A 23,796-nucleotide genomic window follows, 5' to 3' on the forward strand; every position below is an offset into this window, starting at 1 on the left:
AGGGAACCTGTTACATTGCCTTCCTACTGCCACCAGTTTTCCTAGCCCCACCTGATTATCATAGGAATACACATCTAGTACACATTAGACATAAAAGGGAGTCCCCAATTGTCGATTATACTGAAACTACTCTAGAACAGTATACAGATTTCAATAAAGGTTTCTTCTTCTTTATAGGCCCTGTCCAGAATAGTAAGTTAATCCGTAGATTAACCAGAACCCTTGAAGCTGTAGTAAATGAGACTGCCTCTGCTCTAGGTAACCTAACCGAAGAGCAATCTGCTATGAGATTTGTAGTTTTGCAAAATCGTCTCGTCCTTGACGTCATACTGGCCGATAGGGGCGGGGCCTGTAGAGTCATCGGATCTAGTTGCTGTATTTTCATTCCAAATAACGCGCCGTCTGTTTATTCAGCTATAACCAGACTCCATAAAATTGCCCATCTGATACACCAAGATCCAGGCACCTGGACATGGTCCGGTTGGTTCTGGAATATATTTTCCGCATGGGGATGGAAAATACTGTCCTTTCTAGGTATTGCAGTAGCGATCATATTCAGCTGCTGCCTCTGTATACAATGTGGCCCTGCGATTTGCGGCATTTGTGCTACCTCTTGTATTCCTAGTCCCAAGCCCCGTTCTAAATCCCGTTCCAGGATAATTCGAGATGAGCAAATGATACTGTATGAAATGATAGATGGTATCATGAATATTGATGTTTCCTGATGGAAACGTAGTGACAAGGAGGGAATGTGGAAAAGTAAATTTTGCCATGTTCTGTGTCCCTACGTGTCATCCATCATATGTTATGTGTGCATGATTAAATATGCATATGTATTCCCTATGTTCGATTAATGACGCAATTACAGTTGTGTCCCCCTCTAGTATGTCAGTTTCCAGTTCTCGTGAATACTACGAATATCAGGCCTATGTAAAGCTACGTTGCCACGTTTCTCAGTGTGCACGTTATTCCATTGTAAAGTCCCCGTTTCTAGGCCTCAAAAGGGCCTGGACTCCAGATTCAGCTCCTGTCTCCTGAAGCCTCGCTGAGGAGCGATACAGCCCCCACCTGTATCCTCGACCCTTCACTTACTTCCTGCCTCGCAGTGCCCGGCCCAGCCTGGCTCAGTCTCTGAGTCTGCCAAGAATATGTTATGATTCCAGTTATCAGTTCAGCCCTCCTTCTCTGCATTCCTAAACTACTGAACTGCATCAATAGTTTCCGTCATTGTCTAGCCTTTCCGGCTCCACGTTAGAGAAATACTGTATTTAATGGTCATTTAATATTCTTCATCACGCACTACATGTAGAATAATGCATGGTCCAGTCTCAGAATCAAGTTAGCCTTTCCCCTCCTGACTTCTAGTTTATATCAACATGTTCTCTAAACATCAGATACTAGATACTGTTTAGGTACATGTCGCTCTGACTCTCCAGACTTCAGTCTCTGCTCCTAGCACAGAGTTCATAGCCCCCAGCTTCTCCTAGTGATACGTCATTGCCAGTTTGCGCGCACCATCAGGTTAGAGGTCCCGGCTCCTTAGGTAGCCCCCTCCAATGTTTCCGCCCCATTCATGACATATCCTGTTACGTTGGCATCACATGTCTATGTATACGCCCAGTTACACCTACTTTCGCCCTTATCTTTCGCGACTGCTACGCGTCACACCTTCTGCTCCACCCACTGCTACGCCTACTGCAATGTAATGCTATGTGTTCGCGTTATGTATATATGCTCATGTATTGTTATTGAAAGCCAGCGCGCTCATCCCAGATCCAGCCCCAGCAGCTGCTGGGCCCTGTCATCCTATTCCTATGCAGGTTGTCCTGTTCCTGTCCTTATGCTGTATTAAACCTGCAACTCCTACTACCTCGAATCCTGACTCTTATTTATTGAGCTATCTGTTATGATATATGTCTAGTCAAAAATAGGGTATTATTTATTTATTTACCACAGTTTCACCGCCAGGAAGGAGTGTCTTTGGCGTTGTACCTGTATGGTATAATCTGGGAAGAACATTATCTTCGCGTTCTCAACCCGGACTTCAGACAGCGTCCTTGTCTCTCGTAGCACAGTGTCACGATCCCGATAGTTCAGTATTCGGATAAGCATTGGTCTCGGGTTGGAGCCTTCAGGGGGGGGCTTGCAGGTACTCTGTGCGGTCGTTCAACCACGAAATGAGGAGAGAGGGATCCTTCAGGAAGGAGGTCCATAAGCCATTTCTCCACTCGCACCTCTGGCTCTCTACCTTCCCATCTTTCCGGCAATCCTACGATAGGGACATTATTTCTTCGTGCCCTCCTTTCCGCGTCCTCCGCGCAGTCTTCTAGGAACTCAAAACGATTAAGGAGGTCTCAAACATGCTTATCTGTCTGTGTTACCTTGGGCGTGAGGTCCTCCACTGTAGTTTCAAGGGCCGTCGTGCATTCAGAAAGTTTCTTATGGTCAGCCCGCAGGTGCGTGAGGTCAATGGCTACGCTATCAATCTTCGTCTCCAGTGAAGTACAAGTGAGTTGTAAGAATTCCTCTAAGCGCTCCATTGCTGCCAGCATGGTATCAAGTTTGGAAGCTGTTTGGTCTTGGTCCGCCGGTTTCGCTTTCTTTCCTTTTGCTAGTGTGCCGCCGGTGCCGGCTCTTATTTTAGGTCCTCCAGACATGAGCCACATAGTGCAGGTCAGTATGGCACCACCTCACGAAGTAGGCCCCCAGCGGTCCGGAAACGATCTTAGCACCTTGGATCAGGGCCCTCAGGCATTCTGCGTCTCACCAGTTGAGAAGGTGTAATAACAGCAATCCACAGCATCCACCCGGAAAATCCACCTGATCAGACAGTCGGTCAATCGGGTCCAGCCGCCCCACATCACCTCAGTTATATGCGCAGGACTGTTATGGCGTCACTCCAGTGTCCATCACCAGCCTCATAAAGTGCATGGAGTAATCTCAGCTGCAATTGTAGCTTCTTGTTCAATTTCATCGTTCAACATTTTCACATAATTAGCAAAAACAGGATATTCTATACTATCTTTAGTTGCATTGAAAGAATCTTCATAGCTGTCAAAATCTCCAAGTAATTCCAATTCTGATCGCCATGGCTTGAAAAGTTGCAAAAGAGCTAAGTAGTAAAATTCCCTTTTGTGAGAAGTTTCGCAGCTCAGTTTACGGTGATTAATCAAATGTCCTTTTCTTTGTTTTACCAAACATCCTTCAGAACCAGTCACAGCATATATACCATTATTGATGTTTTCTGTAATATTCAGTTTAAAAATATAGTTTTGCAGCACTTCATAGAGACAAATGTTCTCCAGATGGTGACTTCTGTTTGGATAATATGTATCCAACATATTTGTTTTCACAATATCTGTACTTTCTGGATCCTTTTCAGCTAAATATTCAATTTCTTCTACAGATTTAAGTACTCGGTTTCGTGTTGCAGCAAGGCCTAGACTCACCCAAATGATTCTTCTAGATTTGGAGTATAGACTTGCAGATGATAAGCGATCCGAGCATTCATATGCTCCAATTTTTCGATGAGACAACATCTTCAAACTGTAAGTATATCATTTCTTACTTAGACTCTTCTCGTGGGAAATCTCTTCCCACATTTCCTTCAATTCTGTCTTTTCTGATTTCGTTATGTACGATGTTACATATCGAGCAACAGCAATGGAATTGTCTGCAACACATTGAATATCCATGTTAGCATTCCACATAGACAAAATGACTGGGTTGTAGTCATTTATGTATTTTGACTCTTCATTTCTTCTTAAGTTGTAGGTATTTTTAGGAGACTTTCTTGTGATAGTATGTCGCAAACTTGAAATAAAACTGTTCACTCTTCCTTTCAATATTACTGGTCGTGGAAATCCAAAATGGCATTTGGTGTAGAATTTGTCTTTTGATTTGTACTTTCGACTACAGTATTTCCCACAACGATGGCTTTGGAATCGTAAGAAATGTTGTTTTAAGTCTTTATCCTGTGTGCTTTTGAGTATATCACATGTAGCGTATTCTTCAATAAAAGACATCACAGTATCATCTGACTCTGTTCCAAATTTGGGAGCATCTTTGATCCATAGTAGCATGTGTTTGTGAGGAGCACCTCTTGCTTGTCACTCCTTTCTCCAAAAGAAGTCCACAACCTCTCCAAGAGGAGGATTTTTTTTATTGGTGATAAAAGACATCATAGCTTCAAATCTATGATTGAAATACCTGCATACATTTACTGGATCCAAAGAACACAATTCCCCTGGTGTCTTGTATTCAATATTTATTATATTTGGATTTGCCTCTCGAAGAAATTGAAGTAAATCATCCCAAGCATATTCAGCACAGCTTAGAGTAAGGAACCATGTAGGAGGTCCTAATTTCCTTAACATACATTTAAGTTCTCCATGACAACGGTACCAGTACTCATTACTACCACGCTGACATGCCATGAGATTGATCAGCTGAGATTCCAAACCATTATCTTTCTGGTATACTTTATCCATAAATTCCTTTGCCGAAACATTTTGCAGATGTACACCTGTTTTCAATATATGGTTTACTGCATAAGAAAGTCCAGACAAATCACTCTCAAACAAAAGATGAAACAAATACAGAATACATTGTAGAAATCTTGGATCTTCTGCATACAATCTTAGAGTCCGGTATTCAGGTGCAAGAATCTGCACAGGTCGGTCATCATATTGTCCTCCTTTTCCTGTAGGAAACAAATGAGGGAAACAATGAGCTTCCAAGCTTTTTTCCCATACACTAATGGGACTTCCCTTTGCTTCTTTCATTTGGAATAACTCTATAGTATTTCCCATCACTTCTTTGGAATGCAGTGGATGAACACTGTAGTGTTCATATATTTCCTCAGTTCTGGACACATCCACTTTTTCAATTTGTCCAGATGGCAAGTCACTATCTTCTTCTACAGTTATTTCTTCTTCACTCATAAACACGTCTTTATAATATTGCTTATTTTCTATCAGATACAACGTTGCCTTTTTTACTTTCCTAACGTCCACTAATTCCTGCCAGATTTTCTTATTCTTTGTAGGTACGCCATTAACAAGAATAACTAAAGGTTCATCTTCTACATTTTCTACATCAACTGTTTCAATATTTTCCTTTAAATCTAATGGCAAATACACAACTCTTCCCTTTAATCCTCTCTGTAAATCTGAAGGAGGCAATTTCCCTGTCTTAGGCTCCATACGAACAACAGCCTGAAAAGGATGCACACATTGAATAAGAATAGACTCATAGGTATTTAAATCCACCAGTTCAGAAGGAATTTTTATCAACTCAAAATTATTATGCACAGCTCTAGCAGGCATTTTATTTTCGTCTAATTTGTTATAACAATATTTACAAATACACTGATCACAACCCAAATCAAAAGTATTCTTTACCAACAAATAAGTTACAAATTCCATCCACTCATTATTTTCCTTTTCACATTTTAAATACAAATCAACATTCCTAGTCTGTTTTTTATAATGAGTACGTCGACAACAAATACAAGAATAATTTGGTGTTTCACCTGAAACCACCTTGAACTTTGTAATTTCTTGCTCAAATTTTTCTGTACTGCAATGTTGTACATTCTCTTCTACATTTCCTTCTACTAACGTATCAATTTCTGCACTATCTTCTTCTGCACCAAAGTAACTAACCTGAATTTCATCACAAACATTCTTCACATCTGACACAGATCCATGCAAAAGAGCACTGTTCAACTTCTTTAACATTAGAGCTGGACTTTTTGCATAATACAACGTTCTGACTAATTTCCTCATTTCAGTAGGATGTACTGCCAACATCCTGAAATGGTGAAAAACACTTCTACATACTTTTTTGGAAAGACAAGCCAAAGAATGTCCTTGCAAACCAGTATTTTCTCTCACTCTGCAAGGGTCTAATCCTTGCAACATCGTAATCTTTTGTTTAACACTTTTCTTAGTATAGTTACAAAGAGAGTGCATAAAAAATCAATAGATTCCTGTTGTACACTACAAACACTACTGCAATTACAAGTGTACGCTGGAGCTTTAGGCCTTCTCCCTAATACTTCATCAGCTAACACCTCTTCTACATTTCTAGGAACAATTTTCTCTTTCTCAATAGGACAACCATTTTTAACCTCACAAGCACGACCTGTAGTGTCATCTGCATGCAATAACTCATTACTCCGAAAATAACTCTCCTCGTTAAAAAAAGGCTCATAACTTAAACTATGTTTCCATTCACTCGAAAAAACTTCAGAAAAATTACTTCTATTAATTACTCTTCTCCATTTACTTTTGCTTTTCAATAAATGGATTGGCTTATCAAGTGATCGAATTCTGTTGATTACTAAAACATAAAGTTTATTTTTTAATTCAAAAGCTTTCTCAACTACATTCACAATACATTTTCTCTTCTTATAAAATACAGTTTTCTTCTTACAATTCTTTATTAATTTAGTTAAGTTTTTCAAAATTCTATTATAGAACATCTTCTTCCTTATTTCCTTATATTGATTTTTTTCTTCTTTTACTATTTACATTTTTTTCAGAAGTCTTTCCATGGTTTTTCTCTTTTCTCTTAGTAGAAGAAACAGTGATTGTATTTTTTATTTTGCGCACACTACTATTAGTGGTTGACAATATTCACAAAAAACTCTTCATTTTCTTACCAGGACTTTTTTTTATTTTTCTTATCACATTGTTGTTCAGGAAAATGTTGTAGATCACTTTTCTGTAAATAATCTGCTTTCTTGCTTTGTTTCTTCTTTGCTATTTTTGTAGGCATGATGTTCTTTTTCAGTGATAATGAAATTAATCTATATTAAAAAATATATTTCACTTTACAAAAATAAATACATCAAATATACTATTATATAATTTATAAGAAGAGAGGAGATATTATGACAACAAACATAAGAGTATGAAAATAGAAGGACTTACAACAAGAGAAAAAGGACTATGAGACAATAGGAAATATAAATTGAAAAGAGGATATGAGCAAACGCTGCAGTATAAGGGGATAAATATAGAATGAAAAGACTGGAAAATATGAAGAGATAATGAGCAGAATAAGGAGAAAGGTGACAGTATGAGGAGAGAAGGGAGAGTATTAGAAGAAAGACACAGAATATGAGGAGACAGGGGAGAGAGTATAAAAAGTAGTTAGACAAGGGAGTATAAAAAGAAGTTGGACTATTAGGAAACAGACGAGACAATAAGGACAAAGAGACACTAAGGGACCCATTAGGATGGTGGGCAGCTTTCCCCTACCAGGCTGGCGGTACCCACCGCCAGCTTGACAGGGGCAATCCACTCGCCAACTCTACCAGAATGACCCCCCGCCATATTTGCATGGCTGGAGAATCTACAGCGGTGGAGAATCTACAGCGGTCGGAAAGACCGTCCACCGCTTTTCTGCCCTGCTTGCCTTGCAACCAGTGTGGAAAGGGTTTAATATAGTGGCAGTATCTAATATACACCACCAGACATATTATGATAGACCTCTGCAGATGCTTTTCCATAGTAGTGATTTTGCCACGGAAAGATATGTAGTCTTTACTGTAGGGGCCCCCTGCAGACCCCCAGAGTGCAGGTATAATTGAGGGTGCACACAAGGGGTACCTGTGGTATCCCCCAGCATTTGCATACACAAAGCAGCAGACACATTTGCAATTTCCTGCATTACTTTTGTGCCAACATTACATCCAAAAATAAGACACAATACAACAAGAAAGAGGCCCATAAGGCTTTTAAACCTGCCTAACAATGTAAGCAGCAGTCTATGTATAGTGACTGGAAAATTATTAAATAAGACATATGATGTGAAATAGAGGAATACAATGTCAGAGGATAGACTATAAAAAGAAGGGAAACTATTAGGAGACAGAAAGAGACAGTAAGGACACAGGGAGACTAAAAGCACAGGAGGGAGTATGACAAGAAGTGGCACTGTGAAGAAAGACAAATTAAAATAAGGAAATAAAAGAAAATATCAGAACAGAGGGAACACTATAAGCAGAGAGAGGTAGACTGTGAGAGTGACAGCAGACATTATGGAAAAAGGTGCAAGTGTAATTCTTTAATTTATGCAGACGCTCAGTTGATTCTAGACAGAAACATTTAAACCATACATTTCACCAAAACACATTTACCACACTAAAACCTTTTATTAACTAAACACATTCCATGTATATGACCAGTACATTTCAGTAGACAATCCTGACTCATTTTGCAAATACATTTCCAATTTGCACCATTACTTTTTTGGGCCACCTTAAATCCAAAAATGAAACACAATAGAAAAAGAAAGAGACCCAAGAGGCTTGTAATTCTGCCCAGTAATATATGCAGCAGTCTATATATACCGACTGGAAAATTATTAAGAGAAACATATGATGAGAAAGAGAGGAATAAGATGTCAGAGGAGACACTCAAAAAAGAAGGGGCACTATTAGGAATCAGAAGGAGACAATAAGGACAGAGGGGGACTAAAAGAACAGGAGGGAGTATGAGAAAAAGTGGCACTGTCAACAAAGACAAATTAAAAGAAGGAAATAAAGGGAAATATCAGAAGAGAGGGGACACTATAAGCAAAGTGAGGTAGACTGTGAGAGAGACAGCAAATATTATGAAAAAAGGTGCAAGTGTGATTCTTTAATTTACAAAGACGCTCAGTGTGATTCTAGACAGAAAAATCTAAACCATACATTTCACCAAAACACATTTACCACACTAAAACATTTTATTAAGTAAACACATTCCATGTATATGACCAGTACATTTCAGTAGACAATCCTGACTCATTTTGCAAATACATTTCCAATTTGCACCATTATCTTTTTCCAACATTACATTCAAATATGAAACACAATAAAACAAGAAAAAGGCCCAAGGTTCTTATAAATAAACGCAAGAATATATGCAGCAGTCTATGTATACTGACTGGAGAATTATTTAGAGACAGATATGATGAGAGAGAGAAGAATAAGAAGTCACAGGTGAAACTATAAAAAGAAGGGGCACTATTAAGAGACAGAAGGAGACAATAAAAACAGAGAGGAATTAAAGGACAGGAGAAAGTATGACAAAAAGTGGCACTGTAAAGAAAGACAAATTAAAATAAGGAAAGAAGGGAAATATCAGAAGAGAGCGGACACTATAAGCAGAGAGAGGTAGACTGTGAGAGAGACAGCACAAATTATGGAAAAAGATGCAAGTATAGGCTCAGACGCTCAGTGTGATTCTAGACAAATCATTTTAAACCATCCATTTCACCAAAACACATTGACCACACTCTAACATTTTACTGACCAAAGACATTCCATGTATATGGCCAGTACATTTCAGTAGACAATCCTGACTCATTTTGCAAATACATTTCCAATTTGCACCATTATTTTTTTTGCCAACATTACATCCAATGCCAATATTACATCCAAATATGAAACACAATAGAATAAAAAAGAGGCCCAAGGGGCTGGTAAATCAGCGCAAGAATATATGCAGCAGTGTATGTATATTGAATACAAAATTGTAGAATTAAAACACAAGCCTAATTCTACAAAAGCAACACTATTAAATATTCTACAACTAAAAAAGTGACTACTCACATTCTACATTTTTTAGTACTGCACTTTATTACACACAGGTGACTACCTAAACACATTAACTTACCAAATGATTTTATCACAATAGTGTTCCAAATGGAGAGAAACTTAGAATATGGTTCTCCAACTTTATAGAAATAAACACATTACTATTACTAAAAATAAAATGCACCACACACAGTCCCTTACAAGTAATAAACTCACCTTTCAAACTGATTGGAAGATTAAGAAGAATGCCACGCACACAGCAGATAGCCTCACACAGAATCTCTCTGCTTCAGTGTGTGCAGCAGAACCAAACAAAAAGTCACATTTTCCCTCTCAATTTACACATATACACACATTAATAACAATCAAATTCCTTCACACAATAATTCAAAACCAAAGACACATTTTCATTGGTTCAACATTTCAAACCTGTTCAACTGACATAACTTTCCACCCTCCCCCCAGCAGATCAATCAAAAGTTAACTGTCAACGAGGTCAAAAGTTCAGCACTCTATAAAACACTGCTACTCAACAAGATTAAACTATGCATAAATACTTACATGCAAGTACCAATAAATTGAAAAGGTATAATTAGAACCAACCACCACATAAACACATAAACTTTATAGATATTTGTAAAATATATTTTTTTATTGAGTTTTTCATGCTGAGGTACCCTTATGGGACGTCTTACAGACTTTTTACCGTACGTTCATGGTACACGCACTGTAAATCTTTCATAAAAAAAAAAATTGCGTCTATTACTAATTTTTTATAATCCCCGGGGACCCCATCCCCCGGGGCTAAAATATAACGTTGGGGACCGTGCCAGCCGGCTCCCCACGTCCTTCGGGAGCCGGCATTGCTTTTCGTCAGAGAGAGCAGCCATCATGCTGCTCTCTCTGACGAAAAGTAGTTTGCTATGGTAGGGTGGGAGCCGCAAGGCTCCCGCCCTACCATACCAAACAGCAGTGTCCCGGGGGTAAGCACCCCGGGACACTGCAGGAGCCGGTCCTGGGGAGGTGGTGGTCCCCAGGGCCACACAAGGCTCCAGGAGGGGGGCCGCGCGGCCCCCCTCCCAACATCCTGAGTTTCCAGACTTCATTTTGAACCACTGTTTGTATTTCTTGAGGCACAAACAAAATCAATAAAGTCTCTTTTCTTTTTTCTTTGCCTTTTCCTGTTATTTACAATGTCTTTTTATTTTCAGTTTTCCATTCGATTATTGCAATTGTACTCCAATAATACTAACCTATTGAAGAGATGTAGTCAGCCCTATCCCATAATGCATCTTCTATCAAAAGTCCCTAATTTACTTCTTCTTCCGCTTGGGCCTAGGTTATCTTCTTTCTAAAGGCTAATAAGTTCTTCTTTCACAGTTCAATCTTCATCGTTAATGATATTATCTCCAAGCATAGCAAGAACAAGCTGTAGAATTTCTGCACAAATCTCTCCCATTTCCTGTGCGGTGGGCTGTCGACCAAATGTAGGGAACGCAACCTGGTTAAGATCAGAAATCGCAAACCAATCTGCCTTGGTGGATTAGGAACTGTCAGAGTCAGAATTCCAAAAGCATCAACTCCAGGGACCAGCAACTGAATATCAATTGTCAAAGTGCTCTCTTCGTGACTCACTGTATTGATCCCCAGCCTCCCAGATCTCCCCGGTCTGCATCTGCAGCCAGGTACTCCCACTCAGGAGAAGCGTACTTTTGAGACGGTACTCTCTTTCTTCTGGATCGTCTTAGACCATTGAGTCTCTGATCTGATTCAGACGTTTCAGGAATCGTAGCGAGGTTCTTCTCAGGTGCAAGCCTTATTTTCAGCCTCTCTTTTCTTGCTGGCCAAATCTCTGTTTCGGCACCTGCTCTCCTCTCTTCCTCTCGATCTGATCCTTCTGCACTAGGCTGTTCACTCTGATCTGGCTCAAAGTTCACTTCTGAAATCTCATCTATTTCAGAATCTAAACTGAACTCTAGGGTAGCTTGATCTCTTCTTCCTTTCTCAGTTGATTGTCTAGCCTCATCAGGAGTTTGTACGACTTGATCTGTTTCTTCCTCTCTTATTGCATTTTCAGTTGCACTTCTCGGAACAAGAGGAGTTATTTCTTCCACACGCTCTGAAACTTGACGGGTATTTGGAAGCGTATATCCAGTTTGGCAATCCTCCACAGTTCACCCCTGTACTTGTAACCAAAATCACCTGGTATGGTCCTCGCCAGAGAGCATAAAGGCAGCTCTTCCTCACGTGCTTTCGGACAAGCACCCAGTCACCAGGGTTAAGGTCATGCAGCATGTCTCTTGAGGTGGATGTAGTCGAAGCCTCGACCTGGTGAGACACAGAATTAACCACATCAGCCAGTCCCCTACAACAATCCAAAACCAAAACATCTGTGATGTTTATCAATGCTGTAGCTGGCATCATAGGCAATCGCATAGCTCTTCCCATCAATATCTCATGGGGAGAAAGCCCTGTCCTTCTATCAGGAGTGCTACACAGACTCATCAAGACCCTTGACGGAAGTGGCTATAGGCAGGGTGCTGTCCTTGGTGTCGTACGCCGACGACACCCAGCAGGTGATTGCCTTTTCTAAAAATTTCCGGGCCAACTTGGAGAAGTTTAAGGAGGAATTGTCGGTCATCTCGGATTGGATGAGGGCTAACTGTCTTCAATTAAATGCCAGCAAATCCGAGATCTTACTGTCCGGGAAGGACCCGCCCCATCACCCAAGGAGGCTGTTAAGAACCTGGGTGTCTGGTTCGATAATGGAGAAACAGACAAAAGCTGTTGCCTCTGTTTGCTTTGGACTCTTGAGAGGACGGAGACCCATGCTTGGTTTTTTCCCTACCAGAGTGTGCCAGACTATCGTGCAGGCCTCCATTTTTGCTAGGCTTGACTATGGAAATTCTCTATATCTGGGTGCCAACAAAGCTAGCACTAAACGCCTACAGAGGGTTCAGAACGCGGCGGCGCGTCTGTTAGTGGCTCTACCTAGACCCCATTCGGTGGCGCATGTGCTCCCCAAGCTGCATTGGCTGCCCATCAAAAAGTGCATTCAGTTTAAGGTGCTGTGCATCTCTCATAAAATGCTGATGCACCAAGCCCCCGTTGAGTTATCTTGTTTACTGATGCCCTATATGCCCAGGCGCGGTTTGAGATCTGCCGACCGTGGGCTTGTTTGTGTCCCTCGAGTTTGGAGAGCGAGGGCTGGGGGGAATTCGTTTGGCCTCTTGGCGGCTAAACTCTGGAACTCTCTCACTGCGCTCATTCGAGATATCCCCAACCTCCTGATGTTTCGCAAGACCATAAAAACCTGGCTGTTTCCATTATCTGATGTTTAGGCTCCTGCAGGTCTCTCTGTTTTCTCTCTGGTTTCTGGTTGCGCTAGGACGCCTCATCACTGAGGCTGCGTGCGTATTACAAATCCCAAATAAATAAATAAATACAAATAGCAGTGCATCTGACCATTTCAAAGAAGCTGACAAACAAACCTTTGATACCCTCATCTTGATTGTGCCATTTATCTACTCCACAAGACCAGATGCCTCTGGCCTGTAGCAACCGCGCAATCTCTGATCAATTTTCAAAGCTGTACACAACAATTTCATGAGTTGCTAAGGAAGTGTGTTCCTCTATCTCTCTCCACTGATGTTGGAAATCCATAACGAGGGATGAACTTTCTTAATAGCAGTTTTGCCACTGTGAAACTGTCATGCCGTCTAGTTGGATATGCCTCAACCCAATGTGAAAAGATAAACACCACAATCAAAACCTATCTCAACCTATTACACCTCGGCATCTCGATCTCGACTGTATCCTATTGAAAGGACCTCCTGATCTTCCAATGTGACTCATCGAAACCACAGTTCTCATTCCAACATTCATTTGTTGACACGTAACACACCTGTGACACTCTGCTTCAGCATTCACAGGGAAACGTGGGTTAAACCAGGTTTGTCTAAACATTCGCACCATGGCATCTCTCCCAAGATGAACTGCTCCGTGAATCTACCTTGCCATTGGGCTCAATGAACAGATAGGTAGTACTGCTGTGTCATCGCTCGACACCCAAATGCCATCTTCTCTCGTTTCACAGCCTGCTCTAACCGATGATGCAGCTTCCTCCTCTGGGACCTTATCCTGCAGCCGCTTCACCTCACCCCAAGTATTGGCTACAGCTAACATCATGCTGAGCTCGGTCTCTTCTGTCCTCTCTCCTACATATTCTCCACTGAAAACAGAAGCATTAATAGCCTTTTGTAACAAAGTCTTCTCCCTTTCCATGGGCTGCACATTTTACTACTGCAATCTCCTCAGTTTTCTGTAAGGCCTCCTATAATTGGCGCACATATTCTCCATTACGGATTGGGGATCCTGAGGACGTCAAAAATCTCCTCTGTGACCGTAAATGCCTGAAATCATGAACCGCTCCAAACCCATATTGGCTGTCCGTATAGATAGTCACTCCAACTCCATTCGAGATGGTACAAGCATGTATCAGAGCAATATTCTTGGCCGCCTGAGCAGAGTATACTCTTTTCAAACAGGCAGCTTCCACCACCCCCAAGATGGTGCACACATTAAACACTGCTCTCAAACACCCTTCATTGTCTCTTCAGCATGAACCATTAACAAAAAAAATAAAATTAGATTCAGGCAGAGGTTCGTCATTAATGTCAGGTCTGGGTTTGGCAGATAGCTCAGTAACATCTAAGCAGTTATGCTCTCACAATCCTCTCCTTCCTCTTGTGAAAGAGACAACAATGTGGCGAGATTCAAGGTGGAACACCGTTTCAAAGCGACATTTTCGAAAACCAATATAACCTGCTCATACTTTGTAAGTCTGTTATTCATTAAATACTGTGTCTTGGTTCTTGTCATTAACAGTTCTACTGAATGTGGCACATGAACAATAAGTGGATGACCCATCACTTTGCTTTCACATCTTTCAATGCTGACACCTGTTGCAGCAACGGATTTGAGACATCCGGGAAGCGCAGATGCTACTGGATCTTATGTAGCTGAAAAGAAAGCCACTGGTTTATGGGCACCCCCATGTGTCTGTACAAGGACTGCTAACGCAATCCATCCTTCTCACAGCAGAAAAGCGAAAACGCTTTGTTGTAATCTGGCATTCCCAGAGCTGGAGCACAACATAGACTCTCATTCAGCTCGTGGTAGGCTTTCAAATAATCATCATCCCATGGTACCGGATCACTAATGTTCTTTCAAGTCAGCCTAAATAGTGGCTTTGCTTGCAATGAAAAATGTGGGATCCACTGTCGACAATAGCCGACCATTCCCACAAAGGTGCGGACTTCTTTCTGTGTTTTCGGAGTTCCCATTTGCAGAATCATCTTTATGCGATCTGTTGACACTCTTCTTTTTCCCTTCTCAATTTGGTGACCTAGATACACTTCAGTCTGACAATACTGAAGTTTGTTTAGGGACACTTTGTGTCCATTCTCTGCCAAATGATTCAGCAAAGCAACAGTGTCGATCCTGCAAGCATCCTCAGACTCTGAAGCGACCAAAAGGTCATCTATATACTGAAGCAGAACTGAGCTCTGGGGCGTTACCAGCCCTTCAAGATTCTTTTTCAAACTCTGGCTAAAGATAGAGGGGCTTCCTGTATACCCTTGAGAGATACAACACCATGTTAACACACAGCCTTCCATCCTAAATGCAAATAAAAATAGTCTATTTTCGTGGAGTGCTATGGAGAAAAACTTCTGACATAGATCTATGACTGTAAACCATTCTGCCCCACATGGTATCTGAAATATTATAATAGCTGGATTTGGTACCACAGGACAACATGGAATCACGATTTCATTAACCCTGCGCAAAACCTGCACTATTCTGTACTTGCCACTAGACTTCTGCAGTCCCATAATAGGTGAGTCGCAGGAACTTCTTCTTATCTCCTTCAGAATGCCTTGTGCAATCATAGACTCGATTAAAGGTCCTATTCCAGCCACAGTTTCTGGAGTCAATTTATACTGTGGAGTTCGTGGAAATACAGCATTTGGTTTGACCTGCATCTTAACAGGTTCATCCCCTTGCATCAATCATATCTACTCACCTGTGAAATCCCACACTTTCGGAGAAACCGAATCCCTCAAATCATGTGGTAAGTCCTCTGCCGTAAGAACCACGAATATTTCTGTGCACAAACTCATAATGGCCACTTTGAAATCGGCATAATCATCACAGGTTTGCACCTCCACACCTCTAGGACTGCAATCTCCTCAGTTTTCTGTAAGGCTTCCTATAATTGGCGTACATATTCTCCATTACGGATTGGGGATCCTGAGGACGTCAAAAATCCTCTCTGTGACCGTAACTACCCGAGATCATGAACCGCTCCAAACCCATATTGGCTGTCCATATAGATAGTCACTCCGACTCCATTCGAGATGATACAAGCATTTATCAGAGCAATAATCTTGGACGACTGAGCAGAGTATACTCTTTTCAAACAGGCAGCTTCCACCACCCCCAAGATGGTACACACAGCAAACGCTGCTCTCAAACACCCTTCATTCTCTCTTAAGCATGAACCATCAACAAAAAAAATCTAATTAGATTCAGGCAGAGGTTCATCAACAATGTCAGGTCTGGGTTTGGTAGATAGCTCAGTAACATCTAAGCAGTCATGCTCTCACAATCCTCTCCTTCCTCTTGTGGAAGAGATAACAATGTGGCGGGGTTCAAGGTGGTGACCTTTCAAAGCGACATTTTCAGAATCCAACATAACCTGCTCATACTTTGTAAGTCTGTTATTCATTAAATACTGTGTCTTGGTTCTTGTCATTAACAGTTCTACTGAATGTGGCACAAGAACAATCAGTGGATGACCCATCACTTTGCTTTCACATCTTTCAATGCTGACACCTGTTGCAGCAATGGATTTGAGACATCCGGGCAACGCAGAAGCTACTGGATCTAATGTAGCTGAAAAGAAAGCCACTGGTTTATGGGCACCCCCATGTGTCTGTACAAGGACTGCTAACGCAATCCATCCTTCTCACAGCAGAAAAGCGAAAACGCTTTGTTGTAATCTGGCATTCCCAGAGCTAGAGCACAACATAGATTCTCACTCAGCTCGTGGAAGGCTTTCAAATAATCATCATCCCATGGTACCGGATTACTAATGTTCTTTCAAGTCAACCTCAATAGTGGCTTTGTTTGCAATGAAAAATTTGGGATCCACTGTCGACAATAGCCGACCATTCCCACAAAGGTGCGGACTTCTTTCTGTGTTTTCGGAGTTCCCATTTGAAGAATTATCTTTATGCGATCTATTGACACTCTTCTTTTTCCCTTCTCAATTTGGTGACCTAGATACTCTGACAATACTGAAGTTTGTTTAGGGACACTTTGTGTCCATTCTCTGCCAAATGATTCAGCAAAGCCACAGTGTCGATCCTGCAAGCATCCTCAGACTCTGAAGCGACCAAAAGGTCATCTATATACTGAAGCAGAACTGAGCTCTGGGGCATTAACAGGCCTTCAAGATTCTTTTTCAAACTCTGGCTAAAGACAGAGGGGCTTTCTGTATACCCTTGAGAGATACAATAACATGTTAACACACAGTCTTCCATCCTAAATGCAAATAAAAATTGTCTATTTTCGTGGAGTGGTATGGAGAAAAACTTCTGACATAGATCTATGACTGTAAACCATTCTGCCCCACATGGTATCTGAAATAATATAATAGCTGGATTTGGTACCACAGGACAACATGGAATCACGATTTCATTAACCCTGCGCAAATCCTGCACTATTCTGTACTTGCCACTAGGCTTCTGCAGTCCCATAATAGGTGAGTTGCAGGGACTTAGTCTTATCTCCTTCAGAATGCCTTGTGCAATCATAGACTCGATTAAAGGTCTTATTCCAGCCACAGTTTCTGGAGTCAATTTATACTGTGGAGTTCATGGAAATACAGCATTTGGTTTGACCTGTATCTTAACAGGTTCAACCCCTTGAATCAATCATATCTACTCACCTGTGAAATCCCACACTTTCGGAGAAACCGAATCCCTCAAATCATGTAGTAAGTCCTCTGCCGTAAGAACCACAAATATTTCTGTGCAAAAACTCATAATGGCCACTTTGAAATCGGCATAATCATCACAGGTTTGCAGCTCCACACCTCTAGGACTGCAATCTCCTCAGTTTTCTGTAAGGCTTCCTATAATTGGCGCACATATTCTCCATTACGGATTGGGGATCCTGAGGACGTCAAAAATCCCCTATGTGACCTTAACTGCCCGAGATCATGAACCGCTCCAAACCCATATTGGCTGTCCATATAGATAGTCACTCCGACTCCATTCGAGATGATACAAGCATGTATCAGAGCAATAATCTTGGCCGACTGAGCAGAGTATTCTCTTTTCAAACAGGCAGCTTCCACCACCCTCAAGATGGTACACACAGCAAACGCTGCTCTCAAACACCCTTCATTGTCTCTTAAGCATGAACCATCAACAAAAAAAATCTAATTAGATTCAGGCAGAGGTTCATCAACAATGTCAGGTCTGGGTTTGGTAGATAGCTCAGTAACATCTAAGCAGTCATGCTCTCACAATCCTCTCCTTCCTCTTGTGGAAGAGATAACAATGTGACGGGGTTCAAGGTGGTACACCTTTCAAAGCGACATTTTCAGAATCCAACATAACCTGCTCATACTTTGTAAGTCTGTTATTCATTAAATACTGTGTCTTGGTTCTTGTCATTAACAGTTCTACTGAATGTGGCACATGAACAATCAGTGGATGACCCATCAATTTGCTTTCACGTCTTTCAATGCTGACACCTGTTGCAGCAATGGATTTGAGACATCCGGGCAACGCAGAAGCTACTGGATCTAATGTAGCTGAAAAGAAAGCCACTGGTTTATGGGCACCCCCATGTGTCTGTACAAGGACTGCTAACGCAATCCATCCTTCTCACAGAAGAAAAGCGAAAACTCTTTGTTGTAATCTGGCATTCCCAGAGCTGGAGCACATCATAGACTCTCACTCAGCTTGTGGAAGTCTTTCAAATAATCATCATCCCATGGTACCGGATCACTAATTTCTTTCAAGTCAACCTCAATAGTGGCTTTGCTTGCAATGAAAAATTTGGGATCCACTGTCGACAATAGCCGACCATTCCCATAAAGCTGCGGACTTCTTTCTGTGTTTTCGGAGTTCCCATTTGCAGAATCATCTTTATGCAATCTGTTGACACTCTCCTTTTTCCCTTCTCAATTTGGTGACCTAGATACTGAACTTCAGTCTGGCAATACTGAAGTTTGTTTAGGGACACTTTGTGTCCATTCTCTGCCAAATGATTCAGCAAAGCCACAGTTTAGATCCTGCAAGCATCCTCAGACTCTGAAGCGACCAAAAGGTCATCTATATACTGAAGCAGAACTGAGCTCTGGGACATTACCAGCCCTTCAAGATTCATTTCCAAACTCTGGCTAAAGAGAGAGGGGCTTTCTGTATACCTTTGAGAGATACAAAACCATGTTAACACACAGTCTTCCATCCTAAATGCAAATAAAAATTGTCTATTTTCGTGGAGTGGTATGGAGAAAAACTTCTGGCATAGATCTATGACTGTAAACCATTCTGCCCAACATGGTATTGAAAATAATATAATAGCTGGATTCGGTACCACAGGACAACATGGAATCACAATTTCATTAACCCTGTGCAAATCCTGCACTATTCTGTACTCGCCACTAGGCTACTGCAGTCCCATGATAGGTGAGTTGCAGGGACTTCGTCTTATCTCCTTCAGAATGCCTTGTGCAATCATAGACTCGATTAAAGGTCTTATTCCAGCCACAGTTTCTGGAGTCAATTTATACTGGAGTTCGTGGAAATACAGAATTTGGTTTGACCTGTATCTTAACAGGTTCAACCCCTTGAATCAATCATATCTACTCACCCGTGAAATCACACTTTTTCGGAGAAACCGAATCCCTCAAATCATGTGGTAAGTCCTCTGCCGTAAGAACCACGAATATTTCTGTGCACAATCTCATAATGGCTACTTTGGAATCTGCATAATCATCACAGGTTTGCAGCTCCACACCTCTAGGATGGATATCTCCTCAGTTTTCTGTAAGGCTTCCTATAATTGGCGCACATATTCTCCATTACGGATTGGGGATCCTGAGGACGTCAAAAATCCTCTCTGTGACCGTAACTGCCCGAAGTCATGAACCGCTCCAAACCCATATTGGCTGTCCATATAGATAGTCACTCCGACTCCATTCGAGATGGTACAAGCATGTATCAGAGCAATAATCTTGGCCGCCTGAGCAGAGTATACTCTTTTCAAACAGGCAGCTTCCACCACCCACAAGATGATACACACAGCAAACGTGGCTCTCAAACACCCTTTATTGTCTCTTAAGCATGAACCATCAACAAAAAAAATCAAATTAGATTCAGGCAGAGGTGCATCAACAATGTCAGGTCTGTGTTTGGTAGATAGCTCAGTAACATCTAGGCAGTCATGCTCTCACAATCCTCTACTTCCTCTTGCGGAAGAGATATCAATGTGGCAGGATTCAAGGTGGTACACCGTTTCAAAGCGACATTTTCAGATGCCAATATAACCTGCTCATACTTTGTAAGTCTGTTATTCATTAAATACTGTGTCTTGGTTCTTGTCATTAACAGTTCTACTGAATGTGGCACATGAACAATAAGTGGATGACCCATCACTTTGCTTTCACATCTTTCAATGCTGACACCTGTTGCAGCAACGGATTTGAGACATCCGGGCAACGCAGAAGCTACTGGATCTAATGTAGATGAAAAGAAAGCCACTGGTTTATGGGCACCCCATGTGTCTGTACAAGGACTGCTAACGCTATCCATCCTTCTCACAGCAGAAAAGCGAAACCGCTTTGTTGTAATCTGGCATTCCCAGAGCTGGAGCACAACATAGACTCTCACTCAGCTCGTGGAAGGCTTTCAAATAATCATCATCCCATGGTACCCGATCACTAATGTTCTTTCAAGTCAACCTCAATAGTGGCTTTGCTTGTAATGAAAAATTTGGGATCCACTGTCGACAATAGCCGACCACTCCCACAAAGTTGCGGACTTCTTTCTGTTTTTTCGGAGTTCCATTTGCAGAATCATCTTTATGCGATCTGTTGACACTCTTCTTTTTCCCTTCTCAATTTGGTGACCTAGATACTGAACTTCAGTCTGACAATAATGAAGTTTGTTTAAGGACACTTTGTGTCCATTGTCTGCCAAATGATTAAGCAAAGCCACGGTGTCGATCCTGCAAGCATCCTCAGACTCTGAAGCGACCAAATGGTCATCTATTTACTGAAGCAGAACTGAGCTCTGGGCCATTACCAGCCCTTCAAGATTCTTTTTCAAACTCTTGCTAAAGACAGAGGGGCTTTCTGTATACCCTTGAGAGATACAACACCATGTCAACACGCAGTCTTCCATCCTAAATGCAAATAAAAATTGTCTATTTTCGTGGAGTGGTATGGAAAAAAACTTCTGACATAGATCTATGACTGTAAACCATTCTGCCCCACATGGTATCTGAAATATTATAACAGCTGGATTCGGTACCACAGGACAACATGGAATCACGATTTCATTAACCCTGCGCAAATCCTGCACTATTCTGTTCTTGCCACTAGGCTTCTGCAGTCCCATAATAGGTGAGTTGCAGGGACTTCGTCTTTTCTCCTTCAGAATGCCTTGTGCAATCATAGACTCGATTAAAGGTATTATTCCAGCCACAGTTTCTGGAGTCAATTTATACTGTGGAGTTCGTGGAAATACAGAATTTGGTTTGACCTGTATCTTAACAGGTTCAACCCCTTGAATCAATCATATCTACTCACCGGTGAAATCTCACACTTTCGGAGAAACCGAATCCCTCAAATTATGTGGTAAGTCCTCTGCCGTAAGAACCACGAATATTCTGTGCACAAGCTCATATTGGCCACTTTGAAATCGGCATAATCATCACAGGTTTGCACCTCCACACCTCTAGGACTGCAATCTCCTCAGTTTTCTGTAAGGCCTCCTATAATTGCCGCACATATTCTCCATTACGGATTGGGGATCCTGAGGACGTCAAAAATACCCTTTGTTACCGTAACTGCCCGAAATCATGAACCGCTCCAAGCCCATATTGGCTGTCTGTATAGATAGTCACTCTGACTCCATTCGAGATGGTACAAGCATGTATCAGAGCAATAATCTTGGCAGCCTGAGCAGAGTATACTCTTTTCAAACAGGCAGTTTCCACCACCCCCCAGATGGTGCACACAGCAAACGCTGCTCTCAAACACCCTTCATTGTCTCTTAAGCATGAACCATCAACAAAAAAAATCAAATTAGATTCAGGCAGAGGTTCATCAACAATGTCAGGTCTGGGTTTGGTAGATAGCTCAGTAACATCTAAGCAGTCATGCTCTCACAATCCTCTCCTTCCTCTTGTGGAAGAGACAACAATGTGGCGGGATTCAAGGTGGTACACCGTTTCAAAGCGACATTTTCAGAAACCAATATAACCTGCTCATACTTTGTAAGTCTGTTACTCATTAAATACTGTGTCTTGGTTCTTGTCATTAACAGTTCTACTGAATGTGGCACATTAACAATAAGTGGATGACCCATCACTTTGCTTTCACATCTTTCAATGCTGAGACCTGTTGCAGCAACGGATTTGAGACATACGGGCAATGCAGAAGCTTCTGCATCTAATGTAGCTGAAAAGAAAAGCACTGGTTTATGGCACCCCATGTGTCTGTACAAGGACTGCTAACGCAATCCGTCCTTCTCACAGCAGAAAAGCGAAAACGCTTTGTTGTAATCTGGCCTTCCCAGAGCTGGAGCACAACATAGACTCTCACTCAGCTCAAGGAAGGCTTTCAAATAATCATCATCCCATGGTACCGGATCACTAATGTTCTTTCAAGTCAACCTCAATAGTGGCATTGCTTGAAATGAAAAATTTGGGATCCACTGTCGACAATAGCCGACCATTCCCACAAAGGTGCCGACTTTTCTCTGTGTTTTCGGAGTTCCCATTTGCAGAATCATCTTTATGCAATCTGTTGACACTCTACTTTTTCCCTTCTCAATTTGGTGACCTAGATACTGAACTTCAGTCTGACAATACTGAAGTTTGTTTAGGGACACTTTGTGTCCATTCTCTGCCAAATGATTCAGCCAAGCCACAGTGTAGATCCTGCAGCATCCTCAGACTAAGAAGAGACCAAAAGGTCATCTATATACTGAAGCAGAACTGAGCTCTGGGGCATTACCAGCCCTTCAATATTCTTTTTCAAACTCTGGCTAAAGACAGAGGGGCTTTCTATATACCCTTGAGAGATACAACACCATGTTAACACACAGTCTTCCATCCTAAATGTTTAGCTTACACAAAAGGTCTCGTCCCAATAGACAGACTGGGCTTGAATTGTGCACCACAAATTGACGTCTATCTTGGAATGGTCCTATTCTCACAGGTAAGTCGTCTTTTAATGGGTTAGTCATTCTCTGATTGGTAACTCCCCCCACCTGAATTGATTGTCCTGAAAGGGATACATTTGGGACCACTTCTGTCCTTGCTGTGAAGCGCGCATCTCCCATATCTAACAAAAAGGTAACAGGAGGTCCATTCACCTCTGCATTTACAAACGGTCCACTCTGATCTACTTCCAGGGAAACAACTAAAGTAAATTCCTCTTGCACCCCCCTCTTACACTCCTGAGGATCTTGAGTTTGGGCAAATCTGTCTTGTATTTCAAAATAGGGCATTTGATGATACACCTGATTACTTATTGGTATTCTCGGAGGCTGAGGTATCTGCATGTGTGACTCACAACTACCTCCATACATTGACCTAGGTCTAGTCACGATGTTCAAACCCTTGGACATCTGTCCATCTCCTTCATATTGCAGTTGATTTGCCGGATTTAATTGACACTCGCGCTTCCAATGCCCGATTTTGTGAAAATAATGACAAGCAGTGACCTTCTTTTGATTCGTCACCCAATCACCTCCTGTACCTGCATCCATTCCCCTTCCTCTTCCCTGTCTAGGTTGGGTTACCATATGTTGACCCATTCCCCTGCCACTTCCTCTTCCTCAGCCTATTGCTCCTCCAACCCCTTGCATCAGATCAGGTCTTTTGGCATTCCTCAA

General features: G+C 41.7%; 1 long non-coding RNA gene across 3 annotated transcripts in view; it reads left to right on the forward strand.

Moving 5' to 3' along the window:
• Positions 1-23,796, forward strand: part of LOC144827500 (uncharacterized) — a 97,350-nt gene that overhangs the window by 13,757 nt on the left and 59,797 nt on the right. For all 3 annotated transcript variants that reach the window (XR_013610217.1, XR_013610216.1, XR_013610218.1), the window contains one exon: positions 3,407-3,548. This is a non-coding gene — a long non-coding RNA (uncharacterized LOC144827500). The remainder of the gene's footprint in view (positions 1-3,406; positions 3,549-23,796) is intronic.

The sequence above is a fragment of the Lissotriton helveticus genome, chromosome 4_1 (genome assembly GCF_964261635.1).
Source record: "Lissotriton helveticus chromosome 4_1, aLisHel1.1, whole genome shotgun sequence".
Lineage (NCBI taxonomy): Eukaryota > Metazoa > Chordata > Amphibia > Caudata > Salamandridae > Lissotriton > Lissotriton helveticus.